This window comes from Arvicola amphibius, chromosome 8, assembly GCF_903992535.2.
Source record: "Arvicola amphibius chromosome 8, mArvAmp1.2, whole genome shotgun sequence".
Taxonomy (NCBI): domain Eukaryota; kingdom Metazoa; phylum Chordata; class Mammalia; order Rodentia; family Cricetidae; genus Arvicola; species Arvicola amphibius.
Genome location: NC_052054.1, coordinates 80,926,946 through 80,944,905, shown reverse-complemented (window position 1 = coordinate 80,944,905; position 17,960 = coordinate 80,926,946). Strand labels below are relative to the sequence as shown.

At 37.8% G+C, this 17,960-nt stretch overlaps 1 protein-coding gene across 5 annotated transcripts in view; it reads left to right on the top strand.

Moving 5' to 3' along the window:
• The window catches only part of LOC119821376 (zinc finger protein 571-like), a 75,999-nt gene that overhangs the window by 38,615 nt on the left and 19,424 nt on the right, over window positions 1-17,960 (top strand). The window lies entirely within an intron of this gene.

Below are 17,960 nucleotides of genomic sequence, written 5' to 3'. Positions count from 1 at the left end.
GAACTTTAAGTCTCTGAAGAAAGAAATTGAAGAAGATACCAGAAAATCGAAAGATTTCTTATGCTCTTGGATAGGAAGGACCAACATAGTAAAAATGGCAATCCTACCAAAGGCAATCTATAGATTCATTGCAATCCCCATCAAAATCCCAACACAATTCTTCACAGACCTTGAAAGAACAATAATCAACTTCATATAGGAAAACAAAAAACCCAGGAAGCCAAAACAATCCTATACAATAGAGGAACTTTTGGAGGCATTACCATCCCTGACATTAAGCTCTGTTACATAGCTACAGTAATGAAAACAGCTTGGTATTGACATAAAAACAGAGATGTTGACCAATGGAATTGAATTGAAGACCCGGATATTAATGCACACACCTATGAACACCTGATTTTTGACAAAGAATTGTCCAATGGAAAGAAGAAAGCATCTTCAACAAATAGTGTTGGCATACTGGATGTCAACCTGTAGAAGAATAAAAATAGATCCATATCAATCACCATGCACAAAACTCAAGTCCAAATGGATTAAAAACCTCAATATAAATCTGACCACACTGAACCTGATAGAAGAGAAATTGGGAAGTAGCCTTCATGCATGGGCACAGGGGACCACTTCTTAAATATACCCCAGTAGTACAGACAATAAGAGCAACAATAAATAAATGAACCCTTCTAAAACTTAGAAGCTTCTGTAAAGCAAAGGACACAATCAATAAGACAAAAAGGCAGCCTATTGAATGGCAAAACATCTTCAGCAACCCCACATCTGACAAAGGACTGATCTCTAAAATATATAAAGTTCTTGGGGAATTAGATATTAAAATTTTAAATAATCCAATTAAAAATGGTATACTGAACTGAACAGAGTATTTTCAACAGAAGAATTTCAAATGGCCAAAAGATACTTAAGGACATGTTCAGCTTCCTTAGATATCAGGGAAATGCAAATCAAAACAACTCTGAGATAACATCTTATGCCTGTTAGAATGGGTAAGATCAAAAACACCAATGATAGCTTATGCTGGAGAGGTTGTGGAGTAAGGAGAACACTCATCCATTGCTGGTGAAAGTGTAAACTTGTACAACCACTTTAGAAATCACTATGGCGGTTTCTCAGAAAATTGGAACTCAATCTTCCTCAGGATCCAGCAATACCACTCTTGGGAATATACTCAAAAGATGCTCAATTATCATACAAAAGCATTTGTTCAGCTTTGTTCATAGCAGCATTATTTGTAATAGTCAGAACCTGGAAACAACCTAGATGCCTCTCATCTGAAGAATGACTAAAGAAAGTGTGGCAATTTACACATTAGAGTACTACTCAGCAGTAAAAAACAATGACATCTTGAATTTTGCATGCAAATGGATGGAATTAGAAAATACTATGCTGAATAAGGTAACCCAGACCCCACCCCCGAAAATGAATATGGTATGTATTCACTCATAAGTGGATACTAGCCATAAACAAAGAACATTGAGCCTATAATTCACCATCCTAAAGAAGCTAAGAAATAAGGTAAACCCAAAGAAAAACATATATAGGCCTACCTGGTAATTGGAAACAGACTAGATCATCTGGCAAAATTGGGAGCATGGGGACAGAGGGTAGAAGGAAATGGAGAAGTGGAGGGTTGGGGAGAACTTGAGGGAATGGGATAGTCAAGATGGAAGAAAAACAGATATGAAAGCAAGGAAAGAGTTTTCTTGATTGAGGGAGCCATTATGGGGTTAGCAAGAAAACTGGCTCTAGAAAAATTCCCAGGAATCCACAAGGATGTCCCCAGCTAAGACCCTAAGCAATAGAGGAGAGGGTGCCTGAACTTGCCTTGCCGTTTAGCCAGACTGATGATTATCTTAAATATCACCACAAAACCTTCATCTAAAAACAGATGAAAACAGAGGCAGAGAACCACATTAGAGCACTGAACTGAGGCCCCAAAGTCCAGCTGAAGAGCGGAAGGAGTGAGAATATGAGCAAGGTCAAGACCATGAGGGGTTCACCCACTGAGACAGTTTGCCTGAGCTAATGGGAGCTCACCAACTCCAACTGGACTAGGAGTGAATGAGAATGGGATCAAACTAGTCCCTCTGAAGGGGGTTGACAGTTGGAGCAGACTGAGAGGCCAATGATAGTGGCACTAGGATTTGTCTCTAATGAATGTACTGTCTTTTGGGGAGCCTTTTCTCTTTGGATGTATACCTTACTCAACTTAGATGTAGTAGGAAAAGCCTTCGACTTTCCATGGGGCAGAGTGCTTTTCCATCTCTTTGGATTGGAGGGGGAGGGGTGGGAGGGGTTGTGGAAGGAGTGGGAGGGGAGGGAGTGGGAATTTAGATTGGTATTTTTTAAAGTAATAAAATACAAAAAAAGTCACCGACCATTCATTTTGTAAAAGAACAGGGCATAACAGCTGCTGGATCTTTAAAAGGTACCAAAAGCCCTACTTTTAAAATGATTGACAGACAAACCTAAGTGGGTTGATCAATGGCCTTTACCATCATAGAAACTGCAGGTCTTAGAACAGCTGGTACAGGAGCAGCTCTCTATTACCTAAAGGATGGCCTTTTACTGATTTGAAAGATATTTTTCTTCACTATATCTTTACAAGAAAAAGACAGAGGAAAAAATTGCCTTCATGGTGCCTATTTACAATATTTCTCAGCTCTTTAAAAGATATCAGTGGAAGGTTCTCCCACAGGGAATTTTAAATAGCCCCACCTTGTGCCAATAATTTGTTCGACAGCTGTTGGAAATGATAGGTAGGCAATTTCCTCAATCTATAGTTTACCATTATGGACAACATCTTATTAGCTTATTCAAATGTAGATACTTTAGGAAGAAGGTTTGAAGATGTAAAGCAAAATTTGCCTTATTGGGGATTACAAATTACTCCTGAAAAAATACAAAGAGGAGATTCTATTAATTATTTAGGATACAAAATAAGCCTGTAAAATTAGACTCCAAAAGATGCAAATTAGGAGAGATCAATTGTGGGTTCTTAATGACTTTCAAAGATTGCTAGAAGATATTTCCAATCTACAGCCTAGTATTGGGGTAAAAAAAGCTACAGACTGAATAATTTCTTCAAAGTCTTAAATGATGATAAGGACTTAAATAGTTCAAGAGAATTATCACCTGAAGCTGAGAGAGAATTGACTTTGGTAGAAAAGAAATTACAGGATGTACATGTGAAATGTACATTGTTTGAACCCAGATCTTGATTACATTTTAATTATTTTACCCTCCAGGTATTCTCCTACAGGAATATTAATGCCGAGGAAAGACATTATCTTAGAATGGATCTTTTTACCACATAAACATAGGAAAGTTTAAAAACTTATGTGGAAAAAGTCTCTGAGTTGACTCTAGAAGGAAAATTGAGACTTCATCAATTAGCAGGAATGGGCCCAGAAGAAATTGTAGAACTTTTTAATAATGATGAAATTCTTTTGTAAAGAATTATAAGGGTTTTTAGTCACTGTACTTAACTTTTCTGATTTTTAACCTGCTTTCCCTGGCTTATTTGCTTCAATATAGAATGTAGGGGTTCCAGATATTGGTCTTCCTCATACAGTGTGAGGAAGGATCCTGTTAGTTCTCTTTATAAATGAATTCTATTGCTTTTGGGATATTTGTTAGAAATCTCTCCAAAAAAAAATTACTGCAAGCTCTTTACCAAGGTTCATTTTCTATCCATAATTTGTCAATGAGGTGGCTATCTGAGATAATCCAGCCTCACAGACTACTCTAGCCAGGACTTGAGAAAAGCCATACACTTTTCCATTACACAGAGACTGGACAACAAATGATAAAGCAACTTCTCCCAGGACTTGACAATTAACCTACATTTTTCTTCTCAGGGTCCCTTAAAGATGCTGTCGTCCTCAGACAGCAAAAAGTAAATTTAACAACAAAACACTCACATTCCCAATAGGTGGGACAGGTGGTTTTTGGTATTTCAATAGTTTATGGATATTTGTCTCTGTTTAGGGGGGTTGATTACAAGTTGTTATTGGTAATGGTCAGGAAAAAAATCTGAATAAAAGAAATTAGATTCAGGGTTCTTGTTTTGAAAAGAATTAGGGGTACATAGATATGTGTAGCATGACAAATAAAAACCCAGAGACAGATATTGGGGTTCAAGATGAAATATCAGAAAAGCAAAGCAGCCAAGCCACTATAGAACTCTTACCTCTATGTAATCTTCAAACTGGAAAAAGAGAGAGAGAGAGTTTCTGTCTCATCTCATCTCATATTCCTCTCTAGTGCTGATATTAAAGGTGTGTACCACCACTGCCTGAATGGCTGACTAGTGTGGCTAGGTTTGCACTTTGATCTTCAGCCAAGCTTTTTCTGTTAGATCATAAACAAAATATCACTATATTACCTCTTTTTGTCTAATATATAAAAGAGTCTATAACCAATATAAGAAAAACTATATAAAATAAGTATAATAATTATATACAATATATACAGTCAATAAGGACATCAACAAATTCTAGTCCATTTACCTTTGACAAATTCAGAGAAAATACTCCATTATCTATATCCTATCTTGGTGAGTCCAAAGTCCATTATTTGCTTTCTATCATAACTTGCATTACCATCAAAAACTATCTTTTGATATCTCTCAACCTTATATACTTCACACTTCTTTAGTGAATTTCTTTTCTGATTCTCATAAACAAAGAAAACTATAACTATTTAGTCTTCAACGACTGCAGAGACCCAAGATGGAAATAATGTTAACTGAGTAAGCAGGAAGTGCAATCAAACAACTTCCAAAAAATGTGAGAAATGATAGGAACCACGGACATCCTGGACAGTCACCCAAAGTTTCTCTGCAGTATTAGGGCATCCATCTTCAGCCGTAAGGCCTAGCATATTCAGCAGATTATTTTTATGAAGCAGAAGTTTGTAAAGGGCAGTCCCACCTTAACTTGACAAGATTTGGCAGTCAGTCTTTTCTTGTGTAATGTTTGTTTAATTAGGACAGCATGTCAGCAGTAGAAGCAAGGGCTTTTTATTACTCAGTGGCTTACTTTTATCATAAAAAAAGTAAACTCCACATGGAGTTTCTTCCATGTCCTTTATCTTCTCTGAAGTAGATTGGTGATGCTAGGAGTAGATATGTCTGATTGTCATTAAAAAAAAAAGAACCTATGGCTGGGTTGTGATGGTACACACCTTTAATCCCAGCACTTGGGAGGCAGAGACAGGTCAATCTCTGTAAGTTTGAAGCCAACCTGGACTACAGAGCGAGTTCTCAGATAGGCTCCAAAAAGCTACAAGGAAACCTTGTCTTGAAAATAAAAAAGACTTATGTTATTACATCTTAAATGACATATTCTGTAGATCTCTGAAGTGTTTAAAAATAACCTGTCTATTTCAAATATATCTTTGTTTGACCTTGAAAACATACCTAATATGACTACAAATTCAATTATAGTAGGTGACTAATTACTAATTTATATTTACTTATTATCCTAACAGTTGGTAATAATAACTTTCAAGAACTAGAAATTTGCATTACATTGTTAAATGAACTGTATCACTTCAATACTTTGAGCAAGATTAGAAATGTATGTTTAATATGTTCCAACAAAATTAATCTCAAATTTGTATCAATATATGAAATTTGTATACTATATACAAAATTCCAATCCAATGTAAAATATTTAAAACTAGTACTTGCTTTTTAAAAGTAGATTCAATAATGTACCTTTCTATCTTATTGTATCTATATCCTTCCTTTTTTCTTTTCAGAGTAGATTCAATAATCTACCCTGTTATTATATGATATTGTATCCCCCTTTTTCTTTTCAAAACAAGACTCTGAATCTTCTGAACCTAACCAATAAAACATTGTAACCAACCCCTCCAAAAGAATGACACATATCCATAACTCATTGAATGACTAAAACCCACCCACCCCACCTCTTGGGAATGTGAGCATCGTAGTCTTAAATTTACTTCCCGCTGTCTGGGGGTGATGGCATCTTTAGGGGATCCTGAAAAAAAAATTGGATTAACTGGAAAGTCCTGGGAGCGGTAGCTTTATTATTTATTGTCCAGTCTCTGCATAATGGGAAAAGATAGGGCTTGTCTCAAGTCCTGGCTAGAGTAGTCGTGAGACTGGATCATCTAAGCTAACCACCTCAAAATTGTTCTGAGCAGTTTGTAGTCCAAAGCCAATCTTTGGGTGGTATTTTTCAGTTTAGTGGTGTTATCGTTGTTCTGGAGGAATCATCATTGTGGGGCCGCATCCTCCTTTTGGAAACTTCAACGTTCATTGTTAGGCATGTTCTTGGGTCACTGAAGAAAACTGGCAAAACTAAAATCTGAAATCATGTACAGGAAGGTAGATGAAACATTTTTCTCTGATTAGTTAGGACTCTATGTGATCATTAATATCATGACAAAAAGTTTAATATATATAAACAAATATTAACATATATTATATATTATATACATTAACTGTATGAAATTTATAGCTTATGGAAAGCTGTTAAAGAATCAATATAAAACCAAAGGATTATGAGATTAGTGGCAATAAAATAGTCTTTAAATTTTTGCTTTTCTTATGTCCCATATCAGGTGGCCTTTCTAACATGAGAGAGAGATTTTTGGATTTTACTTTAGCAAGAATGTTTGGGTTTAGAGAAGGAGAGAGTCACACTCCAACTTCAAAGCCAGCTTTAATCTTTAACTAAATGGGGACTACAATAAGACCATTTGCATTATATGTCTGTAGAAAGTAATGGAAACAGACATTAGGGAACATTTATTAAATTTTTTTCCTGTTGGAAATGTTATGTACCAGTAGGACAATTTTCTCTGTTTCATGAGACATTTTTTTTGATGTTTTGTCTTTTTTCTTCATATGTCTTATTTGTCCAGCAGTCTTCAGATTCCTTATCTGGTTTCCTTTATTCCCCCCAAAAGGCAAAACCAAAACCCATCCCCATCCCTAAAGATTCATGTTTAAGAAGTTATATCTGATCAAATGAAAAGCATTTGTTAGTTTTATAGGTTAGTTTAGATTAAATGTCCTGGCTACTTGATGAACTATCAACTCTTCTAATCAAGAGATCTCTCATGTGCAAAATGGACCTTTATCAGTTTTGATGATATCCATAGCTTTTCTTCTCCCATGGAAACAAAATCAAAACCCCTTCCCCAATATAGCACATGTCTTGGTTTCCATTCTGAAGTCAGTACATCTTTAAAGTATATTGGCTGATTTAATTCCACAATTTTTCTACTACCTAATGTCTTTCCATAGCTTTTGTTCCTTTCTCATTAGCATTTAGAAAATTTAAAGTTAATAAAGCATTATGAAATTTATTTCTGGAGTATTTTTCATCCTTTATTGTTTATGTAATACCTTTTAGAGTTTGATTTGATCTTTCTATAACTAACTGCCTGACCTGTAAGATTGTGTGATATGATTGTAATATGCTTTATATTATAATAAGCAAAAAAACTGTTTCATTTTCTTAGAGACATGTGCTAGAGCATTGTCTGTCATTATTTGTACATGCATACCCATGTGACTTCTAGCAAATGTGTGATTACCAAATCAGCTTTTTCTGAACCAAAGCAGTTTCCCATTGAAAATCTAAACAGGTACCAATGCTGTGGTGTACATATTTTAGCTTTCCAAATTCTACAAAAGGAACACACCCATGTGTCAGATTTAATTCCTTTGAGTGCCCTTTGGGTTACTTCCTGCAGAGAGTAGTGTTTGATTGTATAAAGAACAAGTGGGACATTTCCTTATAATTTCCTTGGCTTGTTGCCGAATGGTGGGAAAATCTTTTCGCAAACCTTTGCTATTGACACAATGGTCTTGTATTTTGTAAAAATTTGCCACTTGTATTTTAATAAAACACTGAGTGGCCAATAGCCAGGCAGGAAGTATACGCAGAGAGACAAGAACAGGAGAATTCTGGGAAAAGGAAAGGTCAGTCTGCGGTCGAAACAGAGGAAGTCAAACACAGAGCAAACAAGATGAGAACACTTCACTGATAAAAGGTACCAAGCCATGTAGTTAACATAGACAAGAATAATGGGCTAATTTAAGATATAATAATTAGTTAATGAGAAGCCTGAGCTCATAGGCCAGCCAGTTTATAATTAATGTAAGACTCAGTGTGTTTCTTTGGGGATGAATGACTGCGGAATCGGGCAGGACAGAAACCTCAGACAACACATTACTGTAAGGTTTTTGTTGTTGCTTTGTTTCATTTTAACTTTTAAAAATGCTATTGACAGAGTAATTAAGATATATGAAAAAGAATATATCTGAGTTTTTACTAATAATAGGGTTGGTGGCAAGCATTTTTAAAGTACCATTAAGTTCACCAGTACTATTAGTAGGAATTCCTTTGAAAATTTAATTATGACCAATCATACTAATGCTAACTATCTATAAATAAGCAAAGATATTAGGGCAATATAACCTACTTACTGGCAGTTTTTAGATTCTTTCTTGTTTCTTCAGACTTCTTGAGCAAAGGATAATTAAACTTCATACCAGGCTATCTTTATACCAAACTAGTGGTTATAAACACTTCATGGATGCCTCAAGAAACCTACGAGATAATTTCCTTGGATGTCTGATCCTACTGACTCTATGTTCTGATTGGTAGAATGACAGGTATGCACCATCACAACCTTCTTTGGTGCTTGAGATAGAGTCCATATCCATTCTGAGCATGCACTTGATAACCTGAATGCCATCTCCAGTCATCTTTGTTTGCTTGTTGCTTTTTGTTTTGGCCATCAGGAGTCTCGGTAAATTATAGAATCTAGAGTCTAGGTAAATCTTACAACCACTCCTCTCCAGATCAGAAAGGACCCCTTCTGGTGGACTGTCAGAGAGACTTTCGTGACTGGTGCTACTAAACAAACAATGCTATGATCAATTCAATGACAACTTTCAAGTTCAAAAGAGGTTACTATAATTGATGCAAACATCCCTATTCTACTTATATAATCCACCCATTCAACTCACCTGGGGAACAGGCAGGTAGACAATGCCCTGTACTGTATTACTTGGTGTACAACATTGGGTCTAATAAAAGGCTTCTTTTGAATAGTCTTGTCCTATTTAGTAGTGTAGTCTGAATTGATAATGTGAATAAAAAAGCAGCAGAGGACTACTCAGTGTCTAAATGCTTTTGGCAGGGACTTGGTTTCCAGCACCCACGTGGCAGCTTACAACATTCATGCAAAACACACATACACATAGAGAAACAAATCTCAGAAAAAGAAAAATAAACAACATCATCCAATCAAACAACTAACCAAGCAAAAAAAAAATCTGTGTATGGTTTACAGTTGCAATTCTAGCATGCAAGAGGTTGAAGATGAGGACTGCCATGAATCTGAAGTCAGGCTGGGCAATACCGCCAGTTCCAGACAGGGTTACATAGTGAGTTCTGTGCCAGCTACTGGAGCTGTATTGCAAGAATGACCTTTATTAGTAGGTTGTTATTCAGTGACAGGGTCCTGATGATGAGGATCCAGGGGACAAGAAAGATACAGAAGATAGAAGATAGAGAAGATAGAAGCTGTGGTCAGGTCTTTCACAAGCTGTGTATTATGTCAAGCAAAGCTGTTATAAAGTTCAGCACTTTATACACCATTTCCAAGGAAGAAATGGGACAGAGTCAGCAGAATCTATCATACAATGGAACAAAGTCAGCAGGAGGCTAATCAAGCAATGTTGCACAAAGGGAAATCAGGGTAATTCAAGAACATTAGACTGAGAATACAGTGGGTGGAGATTGATGGCTCCATTCTCTTTATGAGAAAAAGTCATGTTCCCAGGCCTGAAAACCTTAACTCTTCTAATACCTAGGCCTCAGCCCCAGACTAACCTTCCCAAATCTTCTTAGCAAGGACACAGAACTAGATTTTCTTCCCTTTTTCCAGTGTCTCTGAGAAAGCTTCAAATCTGTCTGGATCTTAACAAAGAAATATTTGGACAACTTTGAAATAATTAGAGATTAAATCACAAAGTTTTAAGAACACATGAGTCAAAAAGTGATCCTTAGAGAAATTAAAGTACTTTTTTAAAAAATTAAACATATATCTTATGAAAATTCATGGCAAATAGTACAAGTGCTCATGGGTATATTAAACCACAAATGTATGAAATATATATATATATGCGAAATATATATATGAAATATATATATATATATAGAGAGAGAGAGAAATAATTTAACCTTCTACATTAGAAACTAAAGAAAGAAGCTAAATTAAGCACAGGAAAGCAACAATTACCAAGTCTTGTTTTTGTTTTCATTTTGTTTTGTTTTGTTTTGAATTGCCTTTTTTTCAATTGGGGTGTCTCAATGTAGCCCTTGCTGTTGTGGAATTTCCTAGGTAGAGAAGGCTAACCTTGAAATCAGAGATCCTCCTGCCTCTGCCTCACAAATAAGTCTCCCTGTATTTATCTGGGAGCTGGACAGTGGGTCCCGGAAAGTAAAAAAAGAGTGCCAACTACAATTCCCAGACCTCTGTTTTACCTTTTCTTTTTATTGCGTTAAACACATTAATTCTTCAGGTGGGAAGACCTCTATGTATTCTTTAAGAATAAAGACTGCCATCCAGATGATGTGATGGCTCAGTCCTGTAACTCACTAGGCTCACTGAGGCAGGAGGCTTGTTCAGCCTGAGAAATGGAATAGGAGATAGACAATCCCTGAGATGCAGTCAAGACAAAAGGTCATTTAGATGTAGTGAAGATGGCAAACTTACAGGCTTTTCCTCCTCCTGACCCAAGATAAAGGCCTGGAGTGTTATCAGCTTCCTTTTTTTTTCTAAGATGACCAATCCAAAATTAGGGAAAGGGAACTTCCCCTATAAGACCAGAAACATGATTGTCTAAAGCTGTGTGCCTATCAGCTTCCATTTGTTTAAGTTAATCATTTTGGAATTAGGGGAAGAAAAATGATGAGGAGTGTTCACCAAAGAGGACTGCCAGACAATGGTTTAAGCCAATAAAAAGTCTTTTTTTTAGCCAGCCAGCAGCCATACTGGATGTTTGGTATCCCAGTGTAGCACTGAGCCTTTCTTAAGGTACATTTTTAAAAAAAAAAAAAAAAAACACAAAAACCATGTTCTGATTTGACATACTTCACTTGGTAAAAACAGTTAGCCAGAAGCACAACTGTAGGAGCAAAAAGGCAAGGTTTGTACATTCTGAGACTTTCCCAGAACTATATAGACTTTGATGGATTAGGCGTTGTTTTAGTTTGGTAGGTGGTACTGTCTATGTGCTTAGTTTTACAGCTGGAATAGTACTTACATCATGGAGTCAGTTGTGCTACGGTCTGGGGGCCTACTAAGTTCTGGGGTCCTCTTACATTCCACCACTGGCCTTAGTGAATGAGTCAAATCATGAACTCATCCTGTCTTAGTTTAAGATGCTGTGCCTTGCTGTTAATCCAATACGAAGGAGAATTAATGGCACAGCCAGTGCTGATTGCAGAGTAGTTATCCAGGGGACCAAGAGAACACAGACTGGTATCAATTATTTCTCCAACCATGGCAATACTTTTTCAAATTACTACTGATCAGTTAGTGTAGAGAACTGCTCTGGTGGGGTTCAGGTCCCGAAGAAGATGTGTGGCATTGGCAGGGGGAAGGGGGAGACTGACACCATCTGAGGGTGAATCAGGATGGCTGCCTGTGCATTCATTGAAAAAAATGATACAACTTTTATCCTCAATAGTTTAGCCACAGGCAGGATTGAAAAGAGGTCCAATGATTCAGGGATGAAAGCAGCCGTTAACTTCATTGTTGCATCTTTCCTGAGACAAAAGCAATAAAGTTCAGCAAGTATCTAAATGTCTGTTGTTCTCACAGGTTCAATAACTCCACCAGGTGCCCTCTTACATCAATGGAAGGGCCACAAGTTCCTCCTTCCAGAGATAAGGAGAATGACTGCTTTAGCAAACAGGGACTTTCCTCAAGCCCCTAAGAGAATGGAGGCTCTTATCCAAATGCCCGACCTTGGGAAAAGGACCTCTTCTGGGGACCAGCCACTCCACTACAATTTAAGAGCAATTTTCATTCCTCAAGGGGCATGAGGAATGAAAATATTTGTGCTGTGTCTTAGTCTCAATATATGGGCCTGTTTCCCTCATACATCCCCAAAAGAGAATATCCTGATGTCTTACTCTTTTTGCATTATACCGTAACATTCTGATTTCTCTGTACTTACTAACTGAACTTTTGCCCAGACTGGCCTCAGGTTCTCAATCTGGATTGTTTGCTTTTCATCCCTGGAGGTAGGAAATCTCTAAGTTTCCTGTTCTTGATGTAATCAAGAGGACACAGTGGGATTTCTGTGTGCACAGTCATCATACTATGTGGCTCCACCGTAACAGGGAATTTTTTTCTAAAGAATTATTTTATTTAAAGAGGTTGACACTATATACATTTTCATCGTTCAAAACCCACACGAAACTTCCCAAAGGAAAAGGAATAAGAGAACTCCCATAACATAGGAATCATTAAAACGTAAAACGGTGCTGGAGACTTGTGATCTGCAAAGTCAAAATTCTGGAACTTTGTCAAGCAGTAGTGGTTGCTGTGTAGTCTGTGCCAAATTAGCATGGAAGCAAGAGATTTCTTTCAAAGCCAGACATAGGAAACTGAAATTTTTAATACCTCTCGGTCCTGATCAACCTATCTGCTTAGTATGGAAAGCATCAGAAGAGGCATCTTTAGCCAAACCATTGCTACATGCCCACTAAATTGTCTCAGAGGTTCAGAAATATTGCTGTTATCCATTTAAATTAACCCAGAATAGCAGGCATCGGAATAAGGGGAAGTGCCTATGTTAAAGTTTGGGACATTAGACAAGTTTTAGTGCCTTCTAAGTTCTTTAACATTATTTTGAACAGCTAGTCCCAGTCATAATGAGTTCTGTTAGTCAACAGGCTGACAGCTTGATTGGTCTCTATTCGTCTGTAGTACTGGGGCCATGTGTCTAAGCATAATCAGCAATCCTGGCCAATTTCTGCTTTGGGGAATGATTAACTCTATTTCCAGAATCTCTTCCTGTAGTACACAGTTTGATTTCCCAGGTTTTTGTTCTTGTTTCCCAAAGGCCAGAATCTTTTCTAAGAAACTTTTTTGGAAGTTTTTACACACCCAATTTTTGTCATGGAAACTCCCTTGTTTCTGACAACCAGAGAGCCCAGCCACAGGCCATGCATAGAATTGTAAACTCTGTATTCCTATCACATAACATAAATTCTCATATTTTTTTCTCCTCCATACAAGCATACATTTAAAGTAGGTATCAGCAAGTAAAGGTCAAGATGGAATATGGGTTGATGGTCTGTAGTCACACTAATATTTTCCCTGTATCTATCTTCCTCAGGTCCCAGATACAGGCCTGAGAGCCATGATGACTGGACCATAACACTGTATTCATACCAAACACAAGTCTCAGGAAGAGGTAGAGTTACAGGGAGTTGAAGAGCCTGGTGCCCAATGAAACCTTAATTTCAATGTTTCCATAGTATTGAGGTTGTCCATTTGGCAGCAGCATCTATGGCTTCTGTTTCTTTGACTTAGGTGTGGTGGATCAATGATGTTATGCCAGCTACCTTCACTGCCGTAGAAGTAGAGAGAAACAATTCATAGGGGCCTTTCTAGGTTAGTTTCAGTGCCCCTTTGGATACTCCTTGGAATAGTTGGAGAGTTCTGCTGTTGTTCTTTCCCTCTACTTCTTGTATAAGTCATGACATCTTATTTTTGTATAACCATTGAGTACATATGCATATATGACTACAGGAATAAAGCCTGGTGATAACATTTCACGTTGCTTGACTAGATTTCATGTGACATCTTGGGAAAACTAATGTAGTATGGGGTTCCTCTCTGAACAAGATTGTTTCTTAATTTAATAGTTGGTTAACTGGTTCTTAAATGATCAGTTCCTCACTAACTGTTAATCTCTTGTAACTCTTCTAGTGGGCATCCTTGTGAGAGTTCCCCCCATGTGTCAGTTCTTGTCCAGAGAACAACTGACCGTGGAGTACCTAGCCCCTGTTGATATCATCCGACACAACAGTGCACATAAGATGTTGGGAATGCTCTGGAGGATGGGCTGGGTAGATGTTAAGAGCCAGAGACCAAAGTGGGACTATTGTTTTCTAGATTTGATAGGGAACCTTACCTAGACTAATCTCAGCAGTGTGGTTGCCTAAAAATGGCTTGGAATTGACGCTATGTTGTGCATTTAGATTTAAAATCTCTGGCTGTCTGTAACATTCAATTCCCAACTACCTTCATGTACCTCTACAGCCATCTGTGCAGTTTATCTTTATTTCTGCTTTCTAACCCCTGGTAAGAACCAAAGCTAACTGTGACATTCAACCGGAGATATCTATATCAAGATGAATAGTGTGCCCATTAAACAAAGATTTAAAAGCATAGTGAAAGTAATCGGAGAAGTGATTGAAAGAAACATTTTAAAGTTTCTTTCCTTACCTGACATGGTCAGGCGGAGATTATCAGCAATCCACAGTACAATGGAGCAAGGTAATTGGTCATCCTTGTCTGATCATCTGACCTCAGTGGAAAGTGTGTCCAGTATCAGACAGCACTTACTGGTCACTCGTCACAAGTGACCTGTGATGATCCAAATTTGTTTACAGGCATCACCATGGAAACACCAAGATTCTACCAGGTGCTGGTAGGGTAGGACGGAGAATGATGTCATAAATAGGCAGCAGCCAATGGGGATGTCTGATTCCTAGCTAACAGATGGGATTTGATAGAGCAGATGTCAGAAGACCGGCAGCAGCCATGAAGGCTGAAATTGGGCTAATGAGAGGAGGAAATTATGGTACACAAATCCTGCTTCCCATGGCGTTTAGCCTAGGCTGTCATGGCAGTGCTTCTTCTAAGGTTCACTGATGAAGCTGTGCATGATGTGCATATGATGTATCACATTCTAACGAAATGTGCCCCATCAGCCTACCCTGTCCATACAGTCAGTAGCCTTGGGCAGGAAGGAGAGGAACACCTAGGTTGAGGAAACTCAGGTGGGAAACCATTTCAGCTGATCTGCTTTATGAACTGTCTATTAGGGTCCGAGAGAAGTTCTATAAAGGACCACCAGTCACGTATGCAGTCAGCAAGAACATTTATTAAAAAAAAACTGCCAACATGTTGGGGTGGCAAATGACAATCCCCAGAGAAGCTCACATACATCTTTTATACAGGGTTAGGGGAATTCTAGAGAGGAGAGGTTATTCTGGGGGCTGATTGGTGGGTATAACCAAACTTTCATAGGATTGGCAGGTGGCTCTAGGAACTTTGCAACAGCAGGATAGGGAAAGCTATCTTTAGCTAGCAGGAGGCTGTGGGGCATCTGCTGAGCTAGCAGAAGGCTGTGGGGTCCCTGTTGACTGGTTGCTCCTGAGTTATGGTTTTTCCAAGAACTACTTGCTCAACTCCAGCCAGTTCCAGTCAGCCAAAACCTAGTCCCTGACAGGGGTTGTTAGAAAGCTGTCATGCATGCCTGTGGTCTGGCTCCCTGGCCCTCTCATTCCCCCGTGAGTAATATTTAAAATCCTTGAGATGTTTTTCTTCTAAATTTATAGGCTTGTATTATTGTTTAGAACTACTAGTTGGACCATAGAGATCTGCTCCTTTATAAATTTGAACAGGGCATTAATGATGCAAGGTCCATAGGTTAAGGCCAACATTAAGTGGACAAAGGGCACAGCCAATGATGACAGGAAAATAATTAACCAGGGTGACCAAGTGAATAGAGATTCATATCATAGCTTTTTATTTTTATACATTTTTATTGATATTTATTGAGCTTTACATTTTTCTCTGCTCCCTTCCCTGCCTCTCCCATTTCCCCTTCAGTCCTCCCCAAAGGTCCCCATGCTCCAAATTTACTCTGGAGATCTTTTCTTTTTTTACTTTCTGATTCCCATGTAGATTATATCTATGTAAGTCTCTCTTAGTGTCCTCATTGTTGTCTAAATTCTCTGGGATTGTGGTTTGTAGGCTGGCTTTCTTTGCATTATGTTTAAAAGCCAACTATGAGTGAGTACATATGATAATTGTCTTTCTGTGTCTGGGTTGCCTCAATCAAAATAATGTTTTCTAGCTCCATCCATTGCCTGCAAAATTCAAGCTGTCATCATCTTTTTTCTGCCTTGTAGTACTCCATTGTGTAAATGTGCTGCATTTTCCTTATCTGTTATTCAGTCGACGGGCAATTAGGTTGTTTCCAGGTTCTGGCTATGACAAACAAAGCTGCTATGAACATAGTTGAGCACATGTCCTTGTGGCACAATTGAACATCCTTTGAATATATACCCAAAAGTGGTGTTCCTGGGTCTTGAGGAAGGTTGTCCTAATTTTCTGAGAAATTGCCACACTGATATCCAAAGGGGTTGTACCAGCTTTCACCAGCAATGCAGAAGTGTTCCCTTTTCCCCACAACCTCTCCAGCATAAGTTGTCATCAGTGATTTTAATTTTGGCCATTCTTACAGATGTAAGATGGAATCTCAGAGTTGTTTTGATTTGCATTTCTCTGATGACTAAGGATGTCAAACATTTCCTTAAGTGTCTTTCAGCCATTTTAGATTCCTCCATTGCGAGTTCTCTGTTTAGGTTTGTATTCCATGTTTTATTGGATGATGTGTTCTTTTGATGACCAGTTTCTTGAGTTCTTTGTATATTTTGGAGATCAGACCTCTGTCTGACGTGGGGTTAGTGAAGCTCTTTTCCCATTCTGTAGGCTGTCGTTTTGTCTTGTTGACTGTGTTCTTAGCTTTACAGAAGCTTTTCAGTTTCAGGAGGTTTCATTTATTAATTGTTTCTCTCAGTGTCTGTGCTGCTGGGGTTATATTTAAGAAGTGGTCTCCTGTGCCAATACATTCAGGTGTATTTCCCACTTTCTCTTCTATAAGGTTCAGTGTGGCTGGCTTTATGTTGAGGTCTTTGATCCATTTGGACTTGAGTTTTGTGCATGGTGATAGATATGGGTCTATTTTCATTCTTCTACATGTTGATATCCAGTTATGCCAGCACCATTTGTTAAATATGCTTTCTTTTTTTCCACTTGATATTTCTTGCTTCTTTGTCAAAAATCAGGTGTTCGAAGGTGTGTGGATTAATATTTGGGTCTTCTATTCAGTTCCATTGGTCCTCCTGTCTGTTCTTATGCCAGTAACAGGCTGTTTTCAGTACTAAAGCTCTGTAATAGAGTTTGAAGTGATGCTTCCAGAAGTTCTTTTATTGTACAAGATTATTTTGCCTATCCTGGGTTTTTTGCTTTTCCATATGAAGTTGAGTACTGTTCTTTTGAGATCTGTGAAGAATTTTTCTAGGATTTTGATGGGCATTGCATTGAATCTATAGATTGCTTTTGGTAAGATTACCATTTTTATTATGTTAATTCTACCCACCCAAGAGCATGGAAGATCTTTCCACTTTCTGGTGTCTTCAATTTTTTTTCTTCAATGACTTAAAGTTTTTGTCATAGAGATCTTCCACTTGTTTAGTTAGAGTTACTGTGAGATATTTTATGTTATTTGTGGCTATTGTAAAGGGTGATGGTTCTCTGATTTCTTTCTCCGCCCATTTATCCTCTGTGTAAAAGAAGGCTACTGATTCTTTTTAGTTAATCTTGTATCCTGCTACATTACTGAAAGTGTTTATGAGCTGTAGAAGTTTCTTGGTAGAATTTTGGGGGCCATTTATGTAAACTATCATATCATCAGTAAATAGTAAGAGTTTGACTTCTTCTTTTCCAATTTGTATCCCCTTGATCTTTTTTTGTTGTCTCACTGCTCTAGCCTGAACCTCAAGTACTATATTGAATAGATATTGGCAGAGTGAACAACCTTGTCTTCTTTTTTATTTCAGTGGAATTGCTTTGAATTT